Raw genomic sequence first — 26,457 nt, 5'->3', positions numbered from 1 at the left:
TCCTTGCCTCCCAAGAACTGCACTAACTGTTTATGTCCGATCAATACGCTACGGTTGGAAGTCCAGCTTAATATCATTAATATTGCAAAGAGTAAACAAATATATTTCTTCTCAGTACGAACGCGCCGTCCACAATTTCTGGTAATTTATAATTTCCTTACCTCATTACACACGAAATTTTGTTAACACTTCGCAATCCATTCTCCACTTCCTAAATAATCGTTCCCAGCTCGTTTTGCGTGCAATGCAACCAAACGTGATTTAATATAAACCAATACCGCATCTCATAAAATGATTGCGACATTTCCGTATGCTCACACCATCCAAATGATAGTATCCACGATCTTTATATACAAAACTCATTTTTTACTGACTACAGCATTCGACTATTTGCAAAAGAATATTGAAATATTGTGAATTATATATCAGAAAAATATGTAAGATTGAAAAAAATGACACACTGAAAAAGTGTTCTCTTTGACTTTCCTGAGATCTTAATATTATGAGCTCTAATATAGCAGGGCTCTCAGTAATAATTCAGCAGAGCGCATAAAACGTTTACGAATATACCAGCCAAGACAGCCATGCTACTGGAATACAGACCAGTGACAATAACAATTACAACGTCTCGAATTACATAATAAACACAAATATATAAAAAAGAAAGGTTTAGCCTATTTCATGAGATTCATATGTTCAAAGCATTACTGCATATATATTTTGATTTCATACACTGAGTAGGCTTTTCATTAGCAACACCTACCTAATACCCCATGGCCACGTTTTGTCCATAATACAAACAGCACGGATTCCACAATGTCTCCTGTGGAATCCACAGGAGACATTGTGGAATCCGAGCATTATGTGTTCAGTAATGCTTGCAGACCGTCAGGCGGATGGTCGTATCATCGAATGTTCTTTTCCAGTGTGTCCAAAAAAAAAAAAAAATCTCCAATTGGATTGAGATCAGCAAAATTGGACGGCCATGGGAGGACGTAGAATTCATTATCATGTTCCTGAAACCAGTCAGCAATCTGCCGGACATTGCGTACTGTCTTGTTGATAGACGATGGCGTTGTTCGGCTACACTGTCATCATGAAGTGGTGTACTTGGTCATCAACGATAGAAAGGTAGGCGATCCCATCGAGCTGTTGATTAACTGCGATCATAGAACCTGCCTGAAAACAATACCCAAACTATAATACTACTACCGCCTCCAGCGCTGTTAAATACAAACATTGTATTCAGGTGCCATCGCTTCATGTTGCTTTATCCAAAGACGGATACACTCATCAGCATGATAGAGTTGGGATTCGTCAGACCAGGCAACAGAATTCCACATGACAGCTCTAGTGTTGGTCCTGATATCCATACGGCTACCTATGCTCATACAAGGCGCCGTGAGCGCCTAAATCAATTGGATTTTAGGTCAGGCAAATTTGGAGGGCAATCAAGATAGTAATATTTCATTGTGTTCCTCGAACCACTTGTGCACAGTGCGGGCTCGATGATATCTGCGCATTATCGTTTTGGAAGATCCAGTTTCTGCCGGGGGAAAAATGCAACATGGCAGGGTACACATGGTCTTCTAAGAGCTGCCGGTAGAAGTCACCAGTGAAACGTTGGTTTATACGTACCACGGGTCCAATTTCTTGCTAGCGAAACATTAGCATTAGTAAAGGGACATGATGCAAGAAAGCAAGCTTATACAGCATAAGCCAAACAAACAAAAAAAAAAATCCTTCTCATTTCATTCATCCATCCATTCGCTCGCTCCAAATGTTTGTCTAGTTCTGCCGTGAATCTATTCAAGCTATCAACATCTACAACGACATATGGAAGTTTGTTCCGGCATTCCATGAACAACCAGCAATCAACCACCAGCTGGCTAAAGGAAAACATGCCCCATATTAAGCAACCACCGCCACCTGACTAGATAGTGGACACAGTACACGATCGGTCCATGGACTCATGTTGCTTGAGAAACACACGGAGTCCATCGGCGTGTTACACCAGGTATTTTGACTGATCCAATCAGTACACCTTGTTTCCAATCCTCCAGTGTCCAACCAGCGTGTTGTTGATACCACAGCATTCGGCGGCGGTGATGATCAGCGGTGAGGAAACATGTCACTTGGGTCGTCTGCTGTGGAACCCCATAAATCTGAGTGCGGCACATCGTCATTTGGGATATTGTTCTTGCATTCCTTATATCGTATTGCGATGTCAACTGTCACACAGTGACCTGCCGTTAAGCCGGTACAAATAGCTGAACCCTTCGCTCTCCACGAACAACCGCACTGGTTATCTTTTACAGTTCTGTAGGTGGCAGATGGCCTGCCCAGTTCGACACCATTCGTTATATGCCTTAATCACAGTGGGCCATGAGCAACCGACAAGACATGTTGTTTCCGACATGGAAGCACCAAACGAACGAGCTCCCACCATCTTGCCCTTTTCAAACTCCGTGATATCTTTACTACGTCCCATAACTGCTACTTTATCACTTTGACTTGCACGACCAGATGCAAAGCTGCGAGCTATACAGCAGAGTCCATTACGGATAGGGTGGTCATAATTCAGTGATTAATGACTGTATATATTATCTCACGAATATTCCAACATCCGTATCCAGAAGTTGTGTTTTTGGTTTGCTGTGCTTTTTGAGCTTTAGTGCATAAATGCAAAATGTAGTTTTTATGAATATGCTCGCTCTCCAATTTTCATTGTTGGTTTTCTTATCTAGGACATACTGTAGTTTGAGAGGTCTACAATAGTTCTTACTGTAAACCTCAAAAATTGTGTGTTATGATTCTCTTATAAAACAATAATATTGATATGCATCGAAGGATTGAAGACTAACTGTCACTCAACTAATGGAAGTGTGTTTTCGCTCGAGTAGCAACATAGCAATTATCAATAATTGCTACGTTGCACTGTACTATGTGATTGGAGTTGTGGGCGCTTTCCCCTTTTGGAGCAATATCACTGTTCTGTATCAAGGTAAGCAGACAGGTGCATTACTGAAGCTACTCTTCTTCAAGAAGAGGAACGACCAATGTTCGCACACCGCCTGCAATTTGTTTACAACTATTTCATTCTCACAATTGAATTATGGAGCTGGAAAATTCACTTTCATCATTATCATGTTTATCATTAGCTTTATTTTCGCTTAATCTAAATGAATCACTTTTGTAATCGATTGAATTAATTTCCATTATCATCACTGAGAAAAATAAAATGGTCAAAGCGTCTTCAAGGATTCTCTCTCTCTCTCTCTCTCTCTCTCTCTCTCTTAAATCGAATACTAATTCGCACACCAGAAGAATTTTCTATAAAGGTGTTCGTTCTTACTTGATGCTGTTTTTAACTGGTCTCAAGTGACATAAACTTACATTTTTCATCTCGAGTGCCTAAAATTTACAGCAAACCTTGGTTGGCTTGATTTGCTTAAAGAAGCTCTCGTGGCAGCGAAGGTCATGAAATACTGTGTTTATAAATTGCGTGAGTTTGCTTGTTAGTGGGGGAATTAAAAACCCGAATTTCAAAGGGGAAACAACCATGCAGTTCTGTCTCGATTAGCTTCCGTTTCTGTTTGTGTTCAAGAACTGCCAGCGTAACTATGACGATAGTCGCGAAAATACAAAGTCTGCTTTTCTCCGATCATTACCTTAAATCATTCCAATCGACATAAAATCTCAAAGCTTCGTATTGGCCAAAGCTCTGAAATTCGAAAATCACGGTACCGAATAATAAACTGATTTTAAAAATAACCGATCCATAGAAATCAGTATTTAACTGAAACTGCGTGGCGAAACAGATACCCACGTAAAGGAATGATTCCATACTAAATGACAAAGATACCTTGGTATGTGAAGTATTAAGCATAATCCTCTATTTGGCATCTCGCGTGCAAATAAATCTTCAGTGTAACTTAGCACAAATATAACTCTGCTTCACTCACAAGAAAACAGCAAGAGAATATGCCCAAATCATAGAGTTAACACCTAAAGGCGTAATAGAGGTCTCTATATACGTATAGAGAATAACTAATATCATCCTGTGGGACATCTCACAACGCTTTCTGAAATTCTCTGCTGGGGAACAGTTGGAGCTACCTCAACAAATGTGCTCTGCTGGAGAGCAATTGGTTGATATTGACTGCAAGTGAAATGCGATAATACAACGAAGATGCTGTCAGCCTATTCGTTCGGCATGTAGAAATAGGCACCGTCTTGCTGAAATATGGAGTTTTGGGAAGTAACATAGGTCTGTATGAAGACAACTCTGGACAGTCAAAGTTCATTCAATAATACCCATAGTGTTCCTACTTTAAACGTTACAGTTAACACCTCATCATGACTCGATCTTCGCGGTTGGCATAGTGATTCCATATCGTACGGAAACAACCGAACTGGTTGTTTTAACTTGCCAGAGATTTAAAAGTCCATACACTTTTAAATCTCTGGCATTTCCAGCGAACTGGTAAACCCACAATGAAAACTACGCGGAGATAGGGGAACCCCTGGTGACGTGTCACACTAAATACACCTTACCTAAACATCATTGCTGACCAGGTACAACCTTTAATGGTAACGGTCTCCCGGCTGGCGGTGCCGTCTTTCAGCAGGATATTGCGCCTTGCCAAACCGCCCGGATTGTTCGAGACTGGTTCGGGAACATGAGGAAGACTTCCAGGTATTGCCCTGGCCTCCAAATTCTACAGACACCAAATCCCGTCGAGCAGCTGTGGTTTGTGTTGGAACAGCAACTCCGATCTACGGCCTCTCAACCTCACACCTTACAGGATTTAAAGGATCTGCTGGTTACGTGTTGGTACCAGATACCACTAGACACATTTAGAAATCTTGTAGCGTCCATTCCTCTCCGGGTACAAGCTATTTTGGCTGCACGTGGAGGATCAACATCATATTAGGTAGGTGGTCATAATGTTTTAGCTCATCGGTGTATATTTAAACTAATATTGTGATTCCATCAATCACAATATTTAAACATATTATGATCCCATCTCAATTTCTAAATTCAATGATTCCCATACAGTCTTTAAACCTTTTAATCAAGACTCTGAACGAATCGTTCCCTTCGTAAGGGTTATCAATAAAGACTGACGCAAATTACTCACAAATGAATTGCAGTTGCGGAAATAAGTTTAGATTCAGCTAGAAAATGTAAACAGAATTTTAAACTAGAATAAAATCATTTATTATTCAGCAATACGTTACAGCACATTAACCGGTGCCTTGATCACTTGCAAAAACTGATTTTAGCAAGCGATCAAAGCTCTGGTGTAGGTGCTCAACAAAGTATCAACAAAGGTCATCTAAATAATAAATTACTTTACTATGATTTAAAATTCTGCTTACATTTGCATTTTTAACTGAATCTCATCTACTGATTTCCAAAACTACGACTCATCTTAGCGCAAATACCTATTTTCGATGCTTTTACTGTCTCTACATTAGTCTTAAATTCAGGACGATGCCAGTTTGATTTTTGTTGCTTTTTGTTGCTGTTGCTTTCCCGCCGCAACTACTCTCCTTCACTGATGCGAAATAAACTGGTTTTTTAACCCCCCCCGGCACGGCAGTAACAGGATTATATACCATATCTTTTGATTACTAGTATCAACAATGGTCATTTATTTACTGACTCCTGTGTATACTCCTGCATACCACAAAAAAACAAGTAGTTCAGAGATCCTGAAATTTATTCAAAAGAGAGCAGCTAGCTTAATCATCGATCCCTTTCTTAGCACTCGCTTCTTTTCTTTTCACACAGTTATTGTTTCTGTGTGTTCCGTTTTATAGATACTTTCAAGCACACTACTGGTCAGAACTGGCACCATAATTATTCCACCCTCTTTTAAATATATGAAAATACGCATCGGCGCCATCCCCATTTTAACTATAAATGGTGTATTTATAGTTAAAATACAATCACATCAAACGGATTCTTCTTCCTCTTTTTCTTTTCTATTTGTCTTCAATTATCGCCCAACGTATCTTCGTTTAAACAACTTACGTTTAAATTTTATTTAAGAAAATTACAACCTTAAGTTATTCGAATATGATATCTCTAAGTCTCCTCGTTTTTTTATAAATTCATCCGCATTAAAGAACTGGCTGAACAACCTTTCCTGTTCTGGAATCACTATAACATATCAAGTTTTATAAAAGTGTTAAGAAGCTTCGCATAATTCCTGAAGGGAAATCAGATTTCATTCATATTTTTTAAGAAACGCGATTCTTTCTGTTATTTTATCTTGGAAGAAGAGTGGTCTGCTGAGTTGCTTTATTAAAGTTACAAATAAATCGAGAGTTGTTCTTTAGTGGAACATTTTTTAAACGACTCGACTCCGTTATGATTGCTTAACAGCCTTAGTACAAAATAAATAGTGACTTAATAGAAAAACGAGGGAAAAACTGTATTTACAACATCGATTTTTATCTAAAGGAAGGGTTCCAAAATAATCAATCCAGTTGACTATTTAAACCTTTAATCTAAACAAAACACGGACGTTTTTAATAACAGATATTGCATTGTCTCGCTGCTCACCTAATGTGCAACATCTTTATTGTACATTTTATTTAAAATTTAATAAAATAAATATAATATAAACAAACCGTTCTGTTCTGGTACATTTTAAACATACTTAACTCATTCCATAATTGCGAACTACGTTCACTGTTTTGGGGAAGTTTTTGCTTCCGAGTGACGAAGAGTATTTTAGGTGAGATTTCAGAAATTACATGTGCATATCTCAGCTAGCTATTTTTTTATTATTATTTTTTTTACAGTTAATAACATATTTAATGAACGCATGTATGTATTATTTATTTCCTTACAAAATTATTTAATTAAATATCCTATTTTAAGCAAATAACTGATCAACAGATTTGTCACTTAAGGATAAACATAATTTACTTAACGAAATACCCAGATAAGGTATTTCGTTAAAATAAGATTTTCACATTATTTTCAAATAACAATAACATGTGTGTTATCATATCATAATATATAACATTATGGGCACACACACACACACATAATGCGCCTATTGTCGTCACCATGTCTGCCCGCATGCAACAACTCGAATCCCAAGATGATTCTCATAAAATTTTATATTTGGGCTTTTAAAAAGACAACTTTAAAAAAAAAAATTTGAGCCTTTTGGAGCGATTTGTCAATCTTTCTCAAATACATTAAAATCGGTTCAATAAAAATCCGGAAATTATTATTATTATTTTCTTTTTTTTTTTTGTTCATGCACATCGCATAGGCTATCCATGTACCATACACTGCAGTCGAAGCACTGGATGTAATGTTTGTTACCACAAAGTGGTTGTAGGAATGAATGGGTAATATGGCAGATGCGCAAAAACAAAAAAAAATTTACCGATTCAACCATAGCCTTTTGCCACTTTTTTGCTTCATTTTTGTTATTATTCATTATTAACACTACTCGACAAAATTAACAGAACACATAGATAACGTGGTGTAACAAGTGCAGCTTGCGATGAAGCAAGAAAAACTTTAATTTGGTATGATGGCGTAGGATAGAATAACGATGGAATGAGGAGGCAGCGAGAAACTTCGGACAAGTATGAGGAACATTTATAGGGGTACTATAAGAATTATCAAAACAAATCAACACAAAATGCTCCAAAACATTGTCACATGACATCAGTCCGGCGCATGATCCCTTCGAACGGCTAACCATGCTCGATATCAGGGTGTCTATAAGACAACAAATCCCATTCTTCCACCAGCGCAGACCTTAGCTGACCAAGTGACCGAGGAGTTTGTTGTCGGCGTGTAATGTGACGCCCAAGGGCGTTCCACAGACGTTCAATCGGGTTTAAGTCTGATGATCGTGCTCGACACGGCGGCCGTTGCATATCTTCAGTTTCAAGATAATCCTCCATCACTTGAGCTCTTTGTGCAGTGACGTTGTCGTGCATGAAAATAAAATCTGGGCCAACCAAACCCCTAAAAACTCGCACATAGGGTTCGAGAATCTGTTCTCGTTATCTCTGTGCAGTTACGGTACCTCTATTAATAATAATATAAAAAACATGGAGGGGTGCGAGCGTTGATCATTATTCCGCCCTACACAAGACACCACATCCACGTTGGTGTTCCCTCTCTGATATTGGAGGGATGGTATCGGATTCCTCATTGTCTCCAAATGAAATAACATCTAGAATCTGTTTGTATTTTGTAAGATAAAAAAGAGACTCATCAGAGAACAGAACTGAACCCCATTTTTCAGGGCTTCAGGTCACATTTCATGGCACTAGCTTCTACAAGCGCTGCAGTGGTTTGGGATTAATGGGATACAAAACACTGGCTTCCTTACGTAGAGTCCACTTGAACCGGGCCTTCTAAACACATTCCCGTTGGAAATCTTTTCACCTGTGGCTGCAGCAGCCTCAAGAGACAGCTGATCAAAGGACATAGTAGGATTACGATGACACATTAAGCCAACATGCCATCTCCGCCTGCAACTGCCCGGCTTTAAGTCTTCCAACAGTTTGCCATCTGAAACAATCATCTAAACGACGATGACTTGTCATTCTTGAATACTAGAGATGTGGCTATCCCACTGAGCAAGCCAAAAAAATAGGAATGAAGTGATGTGGTCGCGAACAGTTTCTGTTGAAGAAACCAAGAAGCAAAACTCCTCCGGAGTGGATAATCCGCAGGCTCCAATGATTGGAAGCGTTGCAGATGGTATGAACTCATTTGGTTTGTTGACAGTATCCTCCATACAGTGGATTGGGAAATACCCAATCGTTGGCCTATCGCTCGAGTACTCGTACTGCCTTCTGCAAGACGTAGGACACTCTCCTCATTGTCTGGCGTCCTCGTCGTTCGCTATCGATTCATGGTACCTCTCGTGAAATAACTAGTCTCACGTAACCTTCTGTGCACACGTGCGAAAATCGTATGATGAGGAGCATGCCTGTGCGGGAAACGGTCCTGGTACAAGCGCAGAGCGGCGCGCCCGTTACAGTCCGCAGTTCCATACGCGAGGTGCATGTCGGCCAGTTCAACGTTTGAATACTCGTCCATCCTACTGCCTCAGGAACGGTTCGCAAATGCTGACTTCCAGAGGGATCGCTGTTCACGCGACCTCCCGTTCAACGTCCTCTACCGCATGACGAAGGCATTTCGGACCCTGCAATTCTATGTGATTCCAATTCGTCTTTGTGCCCCCTGTACCTCCTGCAAGTTTGTTGCACTGGTAGTGAATCACCCTGTATATATGCTTAATATAAGTTTTCTGATAAGATTTTATTAAAAGAGTACTCAAAACAGAACAGTTATGAGATTAACTGTGACGAGAAAAAGAACAAGTTCTGCTCATCTGATGGTTACTTATAAAAGTAAAAACATACACAAACAGCTGTTTAATGGTTCTTTAAGTATTTAATTTACCAAATTTTGTGGTGTCATTTACGAATATTACCGTTTCTAAAAGACGGTACGTCCAAAATGGATCGGCATGCAATTTTCAAGTTTTGTCCGCGAACTTATCACAAAGAGGAATACGAATAAATAAAATTGCATATGGCGAGATCATATTGAACCCAAAGTTTAAGGAATTCATTCAAATATGAAGTGGAAGAAGTATCGTGATTATCGAAGAGGAGAGAGAAAAAAAAAAAAAAAAGTGGAACCCATATTTCTGCAGGAAAAATCATAGTAACCATTTTCTTCGACCATCGAGATATTTTGCCTCGGCTTTAAAGAACGTTATGTCAATATTATTTTGGAATGGTGTGCTGAAACTTTTAATCGCATGTGTCTCAACACCAAAAGCAAGTGACCCAGGAAACTGACAGAAAGGATACCCAGTTTTATGTCAATACATGCACACACATTGCTAGTCCGATTCAGACCTTTCTTCGAAAGATACACTATGAACCTCTCAACACTCTGCATACAGACGAGATGGTTGACAAAAGACGGCTGTTTTGGCAACCATCAAAGAAGAGTTCGGTAAAACATTTTGGAGGAATTTATTGAATTAATGGTATCCCATTCCATCACTAATTAGATACATTCCAACGTCATCTTTGATATAAATGTTAAATTTAGCTTTTAATATTTTTCATAAATATCAGTCGGTAAAAGCCACAAACATGTTTTAATTGAACCCTTGTAAAAGAATGCAGTAATGTTCTATACGGAATATAATGTAGTCTCTACTTTAAATTTGTAAAATCATTGCATGAAAGCATAAAAGAAAACAGAAATAAAAAAAAATAACAGCAACTATATATTTCCATACCTATAAAAAAAAATCTTCGGTAACCAACATTCAGCAGCGTATCATTAGAATGTGCAAAAGACGAAAATGACGGGGTCCACGAGTATAAGAGAGAAGCAACTGGTGGTTAAAGGTGCAGTTTATCCTTCGCATTCAACTCGAATGAATCCTGGATATTCATTGTTCAGACTTGATAAAAAAAAATGTAAAAACACATAGTAAATAAAAATCCTAGTGCAAAAATCCAAAACTAAGCTAGAGAATAAAAATAAAATACCAGAAAAATAAATCGTGATATACCACAAAAATCATGCTTAAACTGTATATGAGATACAATATGTTACAAAAACTCTTAAAATGACAAAGATATTGTTAGATAATCGAATTAAATACTAGCAAACACAAGATTGGCACAGTGAATAGCTTCTAGAATGATCAAACATTACACGAGCAAAGCAAACACATACAAAATATTCTTGAGAAAAATCAACAAAACGGTAACGTGTTTAAAGACTTTAAATTTTAAAAACAATACACTGAAAAATATTATAGCTACTACGTTATGCATAAGTAATAAAACAAAAGTTATGCACAAATAAAACCTATAACTTAAAACATTCGAAATAGCACGCTGCTTTTCTTAACCATAAAATTTTAAAAGTGACTAGATCTTCACAGCACACTAACTAGGTGTATACAACACGGAAGATGTTGCCATGTATAGTTTCCGTACAAAACCGCTTACACAGTGCAAGATGACAGAAAAGGAACACGATGATGAGTTCATTTCATGTAAAGCATCAGAGTTGGCCCTCCCTGACCACAAAACCGTTGGTTAACCCATCAAAAAAAAAAAAAAAAAAAAAATAGCGAAATCAAATATAGAATGTATTCGAACTCCCTCTAGCCCTGCCATGGGTTTACGTTTATGGAGAGCCTCGATCCACCTTCAGCAAAAGGAATCATTAGAATAATCAATCATCTTAACGTACCGAGGCTCTTAGAGAGATTCTTTAATATCGTCCGCCAAAAAGTTCCAGTCTAATCATTAAAGCAGTATTTTCCGTAATGAGAAAGCAATGCACTGGTACCATCCCAATGATATTGGGATGGTGTGAATGCAACGAAAGCGACAATATTCATTCTCTCTGCCACCGAGTGAAAATGGCCAAGGTTTTATTCCTAGCCCTCGCATCCAGCAAAATAGTTAACAATCGCTGTCCTTACAAATCGTGTGGAAAATATCTGCCTCGAATCCTGTTATTGACACGAGGAACTTTTAAGGGATAGTTTTTCACATCAGTGATGAATTAGTTTTGGTAAAGAATTTCATGGCTTTTCATACCGAAAACGATGGCTTTGCATCCAGTATAACTTAAAACCGACCACAGAATGCAGACAATTTATACAGGGCTTTCCAATAGTAACGCTCGATTTTTGTAACGCAATAAAACAAATTGTGAGAGTGATAGTGATCTATTTTTATTTTTATTATGAAGTATATGTGTTAACATTATGTTTTAAAAATTATATCAGATAAATGTCCGCCGCGGCTTTGTCTGGTTTGGTTAATCCCGGATACCCAATTGGTGATGACGTTATCGCATAAAAGTGGCCCAATTTCAGCAATAACGCGCCTAATGTTGGCCTTTAAGGCGGCAACCGTCCGTGGTTTGTTAGCATAGACTTTGGATTTTAGAAAGCCCCAGAGAAAAAAATCCAGTGGCTTTAGGTCGGAGGATCTGGGCGGCCAATTAACGTCACCATTTCGCGTTATAACGGAACCTTCAAATTTCTCATGCAATAGTGTTACTGTATCACGTGCCGTATGGCACGTAGCACCGTCTTGCTGAAACCAAATGTTTGTTAGATCGATTCCATCCACTGCAGGCCATAAAAAAATCTCTTATCATAGCCCTGTATCGCTCACCGTTGACCGTAAGTGCCACTTCTTCTTCGTTTTCGAAAAAATACGGACCGATTATTCCGCCGGACCAAAGTGTACACCATACCGTAACTTTTTCGGAATGTAGTGGGACCTCATGAATCTCCCGTGGGTTTTCGTCGCTCCAAATTCGGCAATTTTGCTTGTTAACAAAGCCACTTAACCAGAAATGAGCCTCGTCACTAAACATTATTTTTCGCCCAAAATCAGGATCGACCTCCAACTGCTCTAGCGCCCAATCAGCGAATGCACGCCGCTGCGCATGATCGTTGGGCTTTAGTTGTTGGGTTAATTGCACTTTATAAGGGTGAAGCCCTAAGTCCTTATGCAGGATTCGCCAAGTTGTCGTCGAAGACAGGCCAAGTTCTTGAGCCCGACGCGGAATGGACTGTTGCGGATTCTCACGCACACTTTCCCGGACTGCAGCAATATTTTCAACGGATCTTGCGTTTCGCTGACGTACAGGCACTTTCAGATTTGCCACAGACCCAGTTGCTTCGAATTTGTTTATTAAACGGCGAATTGTGGATTCTGAAGGACGTTCGTCGACACCATAAACTGCACGGAGTGCACGAAACGTTTGACGAATAGAACATTGGTTTTGATAATAATTTTTTACAATTTCGACTCGTTGCTCAGTCGTGTAACGCTCCATAATAAAATGCAGAGACTAACTGAATACGGCTACCAAAGATACCACCTGTGTGACTGTCGACTTCGTCATGCGCTGTTGCCAAACATCGAGCGTTACTATTGGCAAACCCTTTAGAAATCAATGACCTTAGTTTGTAAAAGCACAAATAAAAAATCGAAAGCCGTCCTTCGATTCCCATTGCTAAGCAAAAGTAATGACTATCTCCTGTCGGAATGGCAGGAGTCTTTATGGGCTATTTTCACTCCGCGGCAGAGACAAAGGGATACATTTTCGGTGGTTCAACAACTGACTGACCTACCTCAGAATGTTCCTTCCCGCCCACGGATCTATCAACCCAAAATCTCCATATTTTTAAATAAACAAACATACCAGTAAATCGGAGGGAAGTTAGACCAGTATGGCATTTCAAAAGGTATTACTGGAAAAACAGGGAATTTTTCCTACTCCTTTGAAACCGCCTTCGAAGGCTAGTTCCCAAAATGACTAACTGTGCACTGTCTATCGATAATGCATTCTGACAAAAAAAAAAATTATTTTCAAAAAAATACGGTGGTTCATACATTTGTAAATATAATAGTATAGGTCCACTTTTAGCGAGAATAACACAGAAATCTTGTTTTTTTTGGCTTGGATTCGTTTTGTGTTTTATGGCGCATGGCAGAAATCTTGCATATAATAGATTCGATCAAGTTATAAGTGTCTCCTAATGTCATTCCATTTCTGTTCGAGAATGACCTTTAGGTCTGTCAGATTTATTGGTGGCTAAGACCTATATGGGATTCGCCATTCCAGATGATCCCTCAGATTCTCCATGTGCTACATACCAAGTGATTCTGCCAGATGCTGTATACTGACGGAGTGCTCTGCGTACCACTCTTACACAATTTAAACTCTGCGAGATATAGCGCTGTCGTCCTGGAACAGTCCGTCAGCATTATGAGACGAACCTCAGAATGTTCGTCTCATAATGCTGAGAAAAGGTTGATATATACAATAGATATATATGTTATTAGAGTTATTTGAGAGGTGTCTGTATTTGCGTAAAACTACTAGCCTATCTTGCGACTGGTTGCTAAGCTACAGTTCAAGCATATATGCACGTCCAGGGCCGTTACTAACACGGACGGGAATTCGCGCTCCCAAATAACCCGAGCACCAGCTTTATATGTTCTTCAATCACATACTCTGGGCTATTTGTGTAATACGAGGGCAGGAATGTCTATTTCTATTCTAATTATTTTCCTAATTTCGCCTCCTGTTAGCTAAACAGTTAGACAATTGCCTATAACCACACTACACAACGTATACACAAATTATAAAAATACATTATACACACACACCCTTAACATTTTTGTCCCTCCAGAAGGACAAGAGTACTCATGTCGTTTCCTGAAAGTCGAGCCTACGAGAACACCACGAGCGGCCTACATAGGATGCATTCTGGATCTATTGCTTCGTACATGTTCTCCTACTCCCGCACGCGTCCGTCAGCAAAAGTTAACCGTGATTCGTCTAACCACATATGTATTTAGCGCTCCGCAGACAAAACCAATCCTGATACCATAGGAAACGGATTCATCTGTTCCGTTCACACAAGCTTGCAGATTGTCGTACAGATGTGTAATCCATTCTCCCTGCCAGTTATGCTGGTAGAAATGAATTTTTCATGTCCAACCTTGAACGTTTTCGTAATTGTGTGCAATGATGCCTTCTTAAGTTTGTGAATATGAGTGATTACACATGCAAGTCGCCGTTTGAAGTATCCTTTTCTGGTTGAACGCGTATTCCTCCCATAGCACATTTTTATTGACTCCAACGAGGCATCTACTTATTTTATTTACCCACGGCGGTAGATTTGTAGAAATCGGAAAGCTCGATTCTTTAAACAAACTGAATGGATAAATTGGTAGGATAGTGCATAAAAGCATGCAACCTTTTTTTAATGAAAGTTGAAAAATTTATTCATGTCATTCACCAAAATTTTAAAAATGCTTCTTATCAAGAAGGAATTCAGATTCTATACATGCATAGAAAACGCGTTTCTTTTCTTTTTCAACCGGAAACAGTTTGCATGGCTTCTATAGTATCCCATTATCCACGTGGCCAACTCGTTACTGCTTCCACATAGAACTGATCACTTTTGAAAGAAATGTAAAATCAACAAGAGTATCTAAATATTAAAAGTATGTGGCTTTTTTGTTAGAAACATCATGGCTGCATTAAACCCTCAGCTAGATTCTCAATTTATGCAGCCAGTTTGCGGAATTTTAACATTATTGTGGCCTTCAGCTGGCAAGTTTCCAATCGCTCCGCCCTATGCCCAAATAGGAATACGTTCCTGCTACGTTCATGAATAAAAATGTGGCTCTTGATGGACCTAAAAATATGCAGAGTATTCTTTTGAGTCAAAATTATGTGTAGCATTTATAACACATCAGTGAAACCATATTTCAAGTTAAATGAGTCCATCAAAGTGACAGTCTCCAAGGTGACGGAAAAATTAAAATTAAAAATTTAATTAATAAAACTTTACAAACATTACAACATTAACATGCTTAGAATAATTACCAATTAATAAATTAATTACTTTAGCATTTAGGAGATATTTAATGAAAAGCCTAACTGTTCAAATTTATAACCTTGTGCAATCACAAGTTTAGAAACTATATTCTTGAGCTGGATTACTTCACATCCCTGATCTGGATTACATTTCGAAAGATTACATTGAACTAGTATGCTACCAAGAACCTCTATGGCAGTCCGGAAGGAGCAATATCACAACATTTCGGATGACAATCGCTAGTAACAACACACATTTCTCACAATACGTGTTCAGATTGGCTGCACTCGCCGCAAGCAGTTCGATGCTACAAGGGTAAAGGGTACGTGAAATTTTATTCACGATGATAAAAAGACTATCGCCACGACACTTCAATTTTCATAATACTCCATTTTTCTCAAACATATGCCAGTTTCTAATATGCAAACAATAGCCCCCCCCCCCCCCCGGGATATCTTGATTGCACGTAATCCAAAATGCGTGCAGTATTCCATGGATATTGCAACTTTATGTTCTGTGTTTATGTTATGTTTATTATAATTGAAACTAAGGAGTAGTTTATGACTACTTTTATAGTTGGCTGAATATAAGTATTTGCATAGCTATAGTGATTAATTTTAAGCAACTCTTACAAAAAAGAAGCAGAGTATCTTATTTTTTTTACGAAAAAGAATAGCAAAATAATCAATGATCATGTGAAAGATACTTAGTCTGCCTGGAAAACAAGTCCTAAACACCAAGACGAGGGATCGAAGAAAACCACTCCTTCGATTTTAGAGAAACAGAAAATGAATCATTACCGCTGGACATTTTAAAAGAATAAAATATAAGAGGTCTACTATATTAAAACAGCCAATAATGCAGTAAACAACAACGATGTGGTTCATATCCAAAGTGGATGACATTTCCAATAAAACCCATCACAACGTCATATGGCAACAATCATTAGAGCCCTCCCTCTATGAGTTCATCACAAAGGTATCCAAAAGATGTCGCCACATTCCAACAGTCAAGTCACGGTGCTTATTTAGAGCTACAGCTAGTTCCCACCCTACAGGACTACACCCACCCACCCACGTACTTTGAATAATGCGATTTTGAAGCTTTGAATGATAGCATTTTGATGTACTATTCTAGTAGAAAGCCAGTGATATCCTATACATATCGTGTTAGAATAAATCTTGTAAACTGTAATATCAATTATCGCTTTTGGAATATAATCCAGTAAAAATAATCAAATAAATTCAAAGAACAGAATGAGACTCCATTCTGACTAAAAAACATCTTTAAGAACAAGAGTATCAGAAGAATTATCTTATTTTCCAACAACACGTGTAAACAAGAATGATTGTCAATTGATAAATATTCGCCAAACAAACCGACTCGATTTCAAAACAAGTTTTACGATCAGGGCTCATTTACTCATGCATAAAGCAAAAAATTTCACTACTCCGACATAATCTTTGAAAGTTATTTTATTAAATTATAATAACATTTTAATTTATGTTCATTCAATTATTTTGCTGATCTAATCACCTGATAGGCAAAACAAATTCAAACATATTATAATAATTTTGTTTTCATTTCGTTAATCTACCAAAAAATTAGACATAAACAGAATTTCCAAAATGTAACAGTATAAACCAATATTTATTATTTCTTCCTTCTTGGTATAAAACTCATACCTATCACTTAGTAAGCCCTTTTCCGGATTTACTTTAATACTTTTACAGAATAACATTTCTAAGTTGTAGTGAGGTTGTAGTCGGGTTTTAGGGGCATCAGTAACTAAGACCATATTGCTCCATGTATACTGTCTGTAAATTGCGTGTTCTGTAGTCGATTTTCTGTTTGCTGTACGAAAAACCCCGGTTTCCGGGAGAAACATTTAAGCTTTCGGTCTGTAATCCCGAATAAATTATAACCAGAATAAATTAAATATTTGGAAAATGAAATTAAACTAATACAAAATAGAATAGTTCAAGAGTGTAGATGAAGAGATCTGTGATCTCCAAGTCCAACTAAAAGAGCAAAGGAAAATATACAGAATACGTTTGTTACATAAATAAATGAGAAATGACATGGCAGCCATGGGGGAAACTGAATTGAAAGGATTATGTAAAGGATGTAGAAAAAATAGCGAGAAGATAGATGGTAAGCTACATACTGGTTAAAAATACAAGCGGGACTACAGTGCTGAAAGCTCGATCATTACTAACCAGAGAAGACAGAAGAGCAGATGTTGCGCACTTATACAAAAAAAGTGTATTCCTTTATGCGACATCAGATGAAGACCTTAGAACAGAAAGAAAAATAACAGATCCCATGGCAAAGATAAAACTAGTCTATATATAATAAAAACCGATCCGCTGTGAAAAAGAGATTACCCCAATTTTAAGAGCACAAAAATCGGCGCTTACATATCAGTATACTTAATCTTGATTTAGTCCAGCTAATCACAAATTTCTACAAATTTTTGAAAAGGCTAATATTCACATTTTAAGTTTGAGACAAACCATGAAAACTTAGAAAAAACTGTAAGAGAAAGCTGTTTAACTATTTTAATTTAGAATGGGATGATAAGTGGTAGGTAAATACTAACCCCTTTAGCTCTATGTGACAGCATTGCGATTTCGCCACTTTGAAGAGGTCTCGGTTCAAATCCCATTAGAGACTGGAGGAATTTTTAAAAGCCTCTTCAATTGATAGCTTGGTCAATCGAATTCAGGAGGAGGGATTCATTTTCTCCAAATGAGTGGTTTCAGGTTTTTCAGCCCGCGCATCATGAAATTCCTACAGAAAATAGTGGCAGAACATGGCCTAAGATGATGATTTATATTTTTTTTATTATTTTTTTTTTTTTTATGAAAACCCCAAACACGAAGGTATCAAAACCTATAGTACTTAGTACCGTGCATGGGTTGAAGGAGAAGTATGGGGGAGGGGGATGCCGGAAACTTTGCTCTAGAGACTAAACATGGGTTTCACCACTTCAAGCCCCCAATAATCAAAGTGGTGGTATTTCACCGGTTGATGAAAGTCATCTACCACCTACAAACTAATCAACGATATAAAATGCCAAAAATGTTTCAAACTAATTACGAAGAATGATCCTTGCCGAAAACCGGCACGAGTCCTAGGATTGTAAAATGACTATTCTTTTCGCCGAATACAGACAAACGAATTGCTGAAATAAGTTAACTGTCTTATTAGGGTGAAGGAAAACCAAGTTATATTTTATTTTATTTTCTCGCCAAAGTATCTAAGGCGTCGGTATTTTGCATTTTAAAACGCCTAAATGTTCAAATCTATAATTTATAACCTTGTGCAATCACAAGTTTAGAAACTATATGCATTCCTATGGTCAGTTTGCCATTTCTGGCTGATAACCCTTAGTTTTCGGGAAGGGATCATGTAATCCTCTTTGAGGAACAATTATCTCACCCACTATGTGAAAAAAAGGTAAGAAAAATGCTTCCTTTCATAACAGAGAAAACTTTGTGAAAGAATTCATAAAAATTCTTTTGGGGATAAATTTTTACGAATACGAATCCATTCCTTTTCTACACCGTGTAGAAAGACAGCGATTATGATCCCCGCTTGTCTAGATAAAATAACTTATCTTAAACGTTTGCATAATTCTCCACTGAATTAGTTTAGAATAAAAGTTATTCCGTTTTTCGAGTAGAACAAGCGTAATTTATGGGATTGAAACTCCCATAAAAGTTTCCTTCCTCCATTAAGGGAATCTCGAAATATGCTCTAGGTGCACTTATTTTTCAAGAAAATGATTTTTGAAAACGTTGATTCGCAAATGTATATGATAACAAAATCGGATAACAAAAATATGATAACAAAATACCAGAGCCGGAATTAGAACATCGTGGTCACAGACGACAGTAAAATGCTGAAGCACCAATATTAAGTCTGGTTAGGTGTTTAATTTGACGATTTTCTTCTATAAATTACAACTGATAACATTTAATGCAAGCACTCGTAGAAATTTAATTTAAGACAAAAAAAAAAAAACAACATGGATACTTTTATTACGAATAACATTTAAAAAATTATTGTAAAACATTTAAGATAGTACTAAAACAGGGTAGAAGTGTTTAAAATGTCAATAACAATCCAGTTTGTTAAAATTTTAACAATTCAAAATGTGAATCAATGACAACAAAAATAATCACAGAGCCAGCAAAATGTAGGTAAATTTTATATGCATGCCCAGTAAAGTATCAAAGCGAATATCTAAATATACATCAGATAGTATGAATCAGAGCTGTAATACTCAATATGTTCTACGTTGATAATAATATTAGTAAAATAATAAGAGGAGTTTACCTCAATATAGTACGTAGAACACTTCCGTATGATACCCTCCAGAAATTAAAACGGAAAAAACCGACAACTTACCGGTACATTAGAGTAAAATATAAATAATTAAATAATCAATTTAACACAATTCAAATCAATTTAAAAACAATTAAAAACCAAATTAACGCGATTAAAAGAATCTAACGAAAATATTCAAAACGATTTTCCTTCCTCAACGAATAAGAGATATCACAAAAAAAGTAATTCAAAATTATAACATAGCTAAAGCTATAGATATAGCCTCAGAGAAATAAGATGTTTACAGAACTACCTTGTCCTTTCATCAGCTTTTGCAGCTAGCAGGATTCAAACAGCACAGACAACGAAGTGGTTTTAATTCCTACAGTAGAACAAAATTGCCTTTTAACCAATGCCCTACTATTACATTACTTTCAAACATAGTTTTTCCAAAAGGTTAACTAGTCATTTGTTTAAAAGATGAGACACTGCTATGACAACCTCTTTCAGAACTAACTGGTACCGCATCAGACAGCAGGAGAACTCCGACAATGCGCAAACAAAAAAGATAGCTTTGGCTATTTTACAACTTGGAAAACTGATTTCGTATTCCGCATGGCAGCTCATATGAGGAATACCAAAGCCAAAATACAAACAGCCTATCACAGCAGTCTCATTTATTAAACAAATCGCCAATTAACCTTTTGGTGAGACCACTGGTTTGAAAGAAGTGTAATACCAAGGCAACTTGTTGCAAAGGTAAGTTTGTTATTTCATAATGCAATGGTCTTGAATTAAGGCCATTGCATTATTTAGGCGGTTTAAAGGTTTAAATCTTGACTGCGAAAACAGATCAAAGGACAGATAACCCTGCATGCAACTTATAAGGAGAGAAATGGCACTCGTGTTTGCATGGATTATTGAAGACAAATTTAATCACTGATACGAATATTGGATTGTTTATTAATATCCGAATTGTAAAATATTGATTTTTTTTTTTTTTTGGTAAAAATGTGCCGGATTTTAAAGAATTGTAAAGTGCCGAAAATTAGAGTTTACTCATTTAGGTATTTACTCAAAAAACGTACCCTACACACCACCTCATAAAATCAGCAAGTCATTTTTTAGTTTCGGTATATTGTGTTATTTTTAGGATTATTTTACGGAGATTGTGGTACCAAATATTTAATTTAGACATATATTTTACATAAAAGTTTTTATATAAAACTTATGTAAAAATTCCTTTCAGAAAGCTGTTTAGATGAGGTGGCACAAAGATTCCTTGGCTAATATTATAGTCAGCTTGATAAATGTATTACACTATATAACAAATGCTTCAGAGTCTGTAAGCCTACAAAGTATTATCTACATGAAGGGTGGATAAAACTAGGCTGAACAAACTTTTCTATATAGCTGACAAAGGAATGACGTCACTAAAAGCTACTTAAACATTAATATCTTTTCGCGATGCACTACAACGTAGGGTAAACAACTCTGATTTCTGAATATTTTGGTAACGTGAAAGTTTATACTCAGGAGTTAGTCATTTAAATATTAAAAGTCTAATAAGTTATCCGTTCAACAGTTAATTTACTGCTCACTAGATGTCAGTATTAGTTTATCCATATCTTCGAGGATGCCATACCACCAAATTAATGTACTCAGTTTTAAGGGGTTTTGGCGAAATAGCAAACTTTTCGATATATGCTATGAATATAACATCAGAGGATGACGCAAACTATCCCACCGACTCATGCATGTAGAATGAGGCTATCTTCCCCTAACAAAACACTGCGAGTTGAAATATTTTATTATTCAGTCATTGTGCTGGATTGCTAATGTTTTATTAAACAACGATCCTGTCTTTATTATGGTCTCTCATCTCTACTTAAAATCCTCTTTATTCTATCGACATGTGCACTGCTAGCCACTACATTACTAGAAATTCTCCATCCTTTATTACATCCTTTAACCTATTTACTCCTCTTGAAATCCTACGCTGTCTTCTATTTTCAAAACTTTCTCCAAGCTATTCGCTGTCATGTCTTCTTTCAACGTTACTAATGTAACGGCTTTGGCTTCTTTCAAAGTAAGCCGAGGAGAGGTATTTCGTTCAAGCTGTGTACTCTACTTTAATGGAACTTCTATGATAAAGAGTAGCAGAGAACTTCGGAAGGAAGCACTCTCTAAAGAGTGTCAACGCGCTGAGAATACCTTACTAAAGAATTATCCTAAAGAACAACTGAGACCTTTTCATCAGGAATCTCGTATACAGAATCCAGCAAAACAGGCGCAGAACATCCATTTTAGTAGGTGATGAGAATAGTTAATTTGTTTGGGTAAATGCAATTTGCATTGAGAATTCTTCAAAATTCGCCACCGATAATACTGAATGTTCGTATGATTCTTCTGTTCACATTATACAAAATTTTGCGTTCGTCAATTTAAAATAACTTAGGATACATCAGATAGACCATCGTTTGTTTCTATGCTACTTTAATTTTCTGCTTCTGCTATTATTATTTCCCCCGCCCCGTTTATCGTGCTATTTCCCGCTCATGTATTTTCAATTTCACATGTACCTTTATTGTTTTTTTTTTCTGTTTCGATCGCCATTAATCCATTTATTTCACAACTTACTCTTGACAAACAACTTCTGCTCGAACTGGAGATAAACTTGGATGAAGTTAATTGCTATTAGGTTATTTGTGAATTTATTTAAGACATAAACCATTATCAAACTGTGAAATTACAAGGATATTAGGGGATATTCATGTGTTGTTGAGGCGAATCCCAGGGTTTCCCCCATCAGCCGCCGTTGTACATCTTGTGTAGAAGCTTACGCCAAAACCGGCCACTTTTATGTAGTGTATTGGATGTGTAAGTGTAGTGTTATGGTGTGTTATGTTTTCGGCCGGTACCTGGCTCTTAGCAGATGAGAAGTAGCAACACCTGGTCACCACGTCACACCCCATCCCCGCCACGTGGAGGCGGCCAGGATCTACTATCACCTGCTGGACTAACCCAGGGCAAAAGACCCGAGAGAGCCCAAATTAGGATGAAATGAAAACGTTATAGAAGAAGTTTGGGAGCTGGAGAGGTAGGAAAGAATAGACGAGAAGAGAATCAAACAGAGGAACCTTCCAATAGTTAGAAGGTAGAAGAAATGAAGCAAGACTAAAGGAGACAGAGGTGGAGAAGTGGACTGACTTCTCATGCTATAGGAAATAATCCCATGGAGGATCCCATCCTAGAAGCTAGGATCAGCTAGATTTCTTCAATTATAATTATGTCTAATCTCTTGTAGACATTGGACCAAGCGCTTAATTTTTTTTTACCCCAATCACGCTATAAACAGGTTCCACGTCTTCAGAAGAACACCAAGAATTTACACACACTAGATACAGGAACATGTTCATGTCCAGCAAGGTATATTTGATTACAATGAGTATCCAATCATCAACTTCTGATAAAATTATCCCAAATTAGCAAGTCTAAGCTCCTCTCTTCTTTTAAAAGCACGTGAGGCAAATGTGTTCAGTGCTAAAAATGCCGCTTGAGATTGGAGAAGCGCAGGTTTATTCCCCATTGTGAAGGTATCTGAAACAAGCTGCAATTCACGGCTGTAGTCTTGATAATATTGACAATCGAAAATAATGTGGTCAACATTATCTTCCTCACAGAGACAACGCGGGGTAGGAGACAGTCCTAATTTTTTATTAATACTCCCGTGGCCGGTGAGTAAAAATGTACCATGCAAGCCAGGTGCAAACCACAAAGATTCTCTTCCTGAACTCCTTCACCGATGATAAAAACTCTCTGGTCACGGTGCCAAATTCCGAAGCTGACCAGTCTCTTTGCCATTTATCTACATAAATAGAACGAAGCCTTCTTTTCACAGATGTTAAAGAAGCATCTAGGTCAAGTTCCACATCATCCAAAGTGACAGGTATTGATTTCTTCAGGTGATACATCATATATCTGTATTTTATTTCATAGTGTATGTGTAATTTTCCTAATAAGACCTGCAAAGCCATAGTAGAAGTGGTTCTACACGCCCGTGACATCTCAGGAGGGCAGTGCGCTGGGCTTGCAGAAGCTGTTTCATAATTGCGGACTTGTTGGCCCTATCTCCCCAAGCTCCAGACGCATAAGCAATGATAGGTAAAAAACACAATTATATTATAACCTGATTAAATGACCTCTCAAGCCCCATTCCTGCCTGGTTACCTGTCTCAATCGGGATAAGAAAGACTTGCACTTCTCTTTCACATATCTTGCATGGGGAATAAAACTTAAGGCATCATCAAGTTGAATACCTAAATATTTTGTTATGGCAATATTTTAATTGTCTGTCCTCTATACTTTAGAAGTGGCGGACGTTCTCTATCTAATTTTCCTTTTAAAAGCATCTCCGATGTTTTAGTTGTTGAAACTTGCAATTTGTGAATTGCAGACCAAGTTGAAAGTTCTTGTAAGACGGAGTTAGCTATGTCTTCCAGGTTCTTCCTTGAATTTCCGCGGACAAGAATGATAAGATCGTCTGCATTGGTAATCAACTTTGTTCCTTCAAATTTCTTGGTGAGCCATGAATCAAACACAACATTCCAACACAAGGGGCCAAGAATTGATCCCTGTGGACAACACCTTGTAACATGTCAAGAGACCTGTTTAGTACCACTCTTAACTATGATAGAGCGCTGGTAAAAATAGCTAGTAAGTAATTTGAAGATTGGTCTAGAAAACCTCCTCAGCCTCCGCGAACCTCTCCAGAGCACTCTGCCACCAAAGGGTGTCAAAGGCCCCTTTGAAGTCCACAAAGAGGCCAAGAAGGTATTTTGTATCAGTTTCCTTTTGCAAAGTAAGGAGTCTGGCAATTGCATCCTCAGTACCCTTGCCACGAGTAAAACCAAATTGATCCGGAGATGATAATGCTTTATTGGTGTGAATAACTAATAGCCGATTAGCGATCACTTTTTCCAGTGCCATGCCCATAAGTGGTAGCAAGGCAATCGGCCTGTATGAAGCCGGTCGTCCTCAGGTTTCTTAGGATGTTTAAGGAGAGCTTAAGCTTTGCAATTTTCCAGGTTTTAGGAAATATTCGATGTTGTACACAAGAATTAAACAGCTTGAGAATAAAAGGAGAAAACTTTTCAGGCTCTTTTGAGGACGTTCACTTCAAGACCATCAAAACCTGGACATTTCCCAGAGCGCACTGAATTTATTGCATTATCTACCTCTTCAAATGTGAAAGGAGGCTCTTCAGACTGTCCAATATAAGTCGAATTTTTAGATTTAATTTCCACCTGCTCCGGGAGCTCACACGTTCCATCGTCCTGGTGTATGATTACATCAAGAATTCTGTTAACATGGCGTTATTCTGAAAGAAAATTAAGAAAGAACAAGAAGAAAGCTTATAATCTAAAATCGTAATACTTAAGAAAGTCGCCCTTTTACTTTATCTCAAGGAACTCAGAAAATAGCAAAAATCTTACTGATAGGGAAGGCAATAAGTACTGGTCTGTCTGGATTTGTGACAGTGCCATGAAGAAACTCCCAACAAGCACTCTTGCATACGAAATGAGAGAAAACAAGTTATTTAATGTACGCAGTGCGTTATACTTTCATTAGGGATGGTCAGAAAAGTGGTAGTTATACTTGAATCCAGCAAAGTGCAAGGTCGACACCTGGGGAACAGTAACCCCAAAATAACTTATATCCTTGGTGGAGTTGAACTAAAATCAGTAGTGAAAGAAAGAATTGGGAGTTACGATACGGTCACACATGAAGTTCTCCGATCATTGTAGACAGGATGCAAGGAAGGCCCATGGTGTCCTATCGATGCTTTATCGAACGTTTGCTAGTAGAGATAGGACGTCATAATCCCATTATATAAGGCTATTGCTAGACCACACTTGGAATACTGTATTTAAGTATGGAGACCGCACCTAAAGAAAGACATTGGCTTCTTGAAAGGGTCCAGAGACGGCTAACTCGCCTGGTGATATAGGCAAAGGGGCATCCATATGAGGAAAGACTTCGAATATATGGGTCGCAGAGCTTGGAAACTAGGCATCTTAGAGGAAACTTGACTGAGGTGTTTAAGGCTCTGAGAAGTATAAGTAAAATGAATGAGGACATTCACGGTTATAAATGATCGATTCTAAAACTAAAGATCATAAATTTAATCTACGGGGAGAGATGTTTAGACTGAATTGCAGGAAATTTTATTTTAGCCAGCGAGTTATAAATTAATCTATGGGAGGAAGGTAATGCATAGGTGGTCTGCATGTCCTTTTCTCTTATTATTATTATTAATTAATTATTTATTTTATTTAATTCTTTTATTTTTATTTATGTATTTTCTTTTGGCTGGCGCAGCATAAGCCTTTGGCTTCCTTGCACCATATAGCCATTACTAACGCTGATATTTCAGGAGCGTTAGCAAATAATAATTCATGATTTATAACAAAAAAATTAGCAGGAAAAAAAAAAAAAAAAACTTTCATGCACCAACTGAGAACATTTCATTTCTGCGCATCCTCCACACTGTCCAGCCATTCCTCCAAACAGCGCATGGCAACAAACATATATCCAGTGCTTCAGCCACAATATACGGTATATGGATAGGTAATGTGATATGTATGAAAAAATAAAGTTTTGA

General features: G+C 37.6%; 1 protein-coding gene across 1 annotated transcript in view; it reads right to left on the bottom strand.

Moving 5' to 3' along the window:
- Positions 1-26,457, bottom strand: part of LOC150081934 (toll-like receptor Tollo) — a 540,221-nt gene that overhangs the window by 473,041 nt on the left and 40,723 nt on the right. The window contains exon 2 of the mRNA XM_090378993.1: positions 10,320-10,487. The gene's annotated coding sequence lies outside the window, so the exon portion shown is untranslated. The remainder of the gene's footprint in view (positions 1-10,319; positions 10,488-26,457) is intronic.

The sequence above is a fragment of the Mastigoproctus giganteus genome, chromosome 8 (assembly GCF_048544385.1).
Source record: "Mastigoproctus giganteus isolate SK-2022 chromosome 8, ASM4854438v1, whole genome shotgun sequence".
NCBI classification, from domain to species: domain Eukaryota; kingdom Metazoa; phylum Arthropoda; class Arachnida; order Uropygi; family Thelyphonidae; genus Mastigoproctus; species Mastigoproctus giganteus.
The sequence above is the reverse complement of the archived record's forward strand: the minus strand, read 5'-3'. Positions and strand labels throughout refer to the sequence as shown.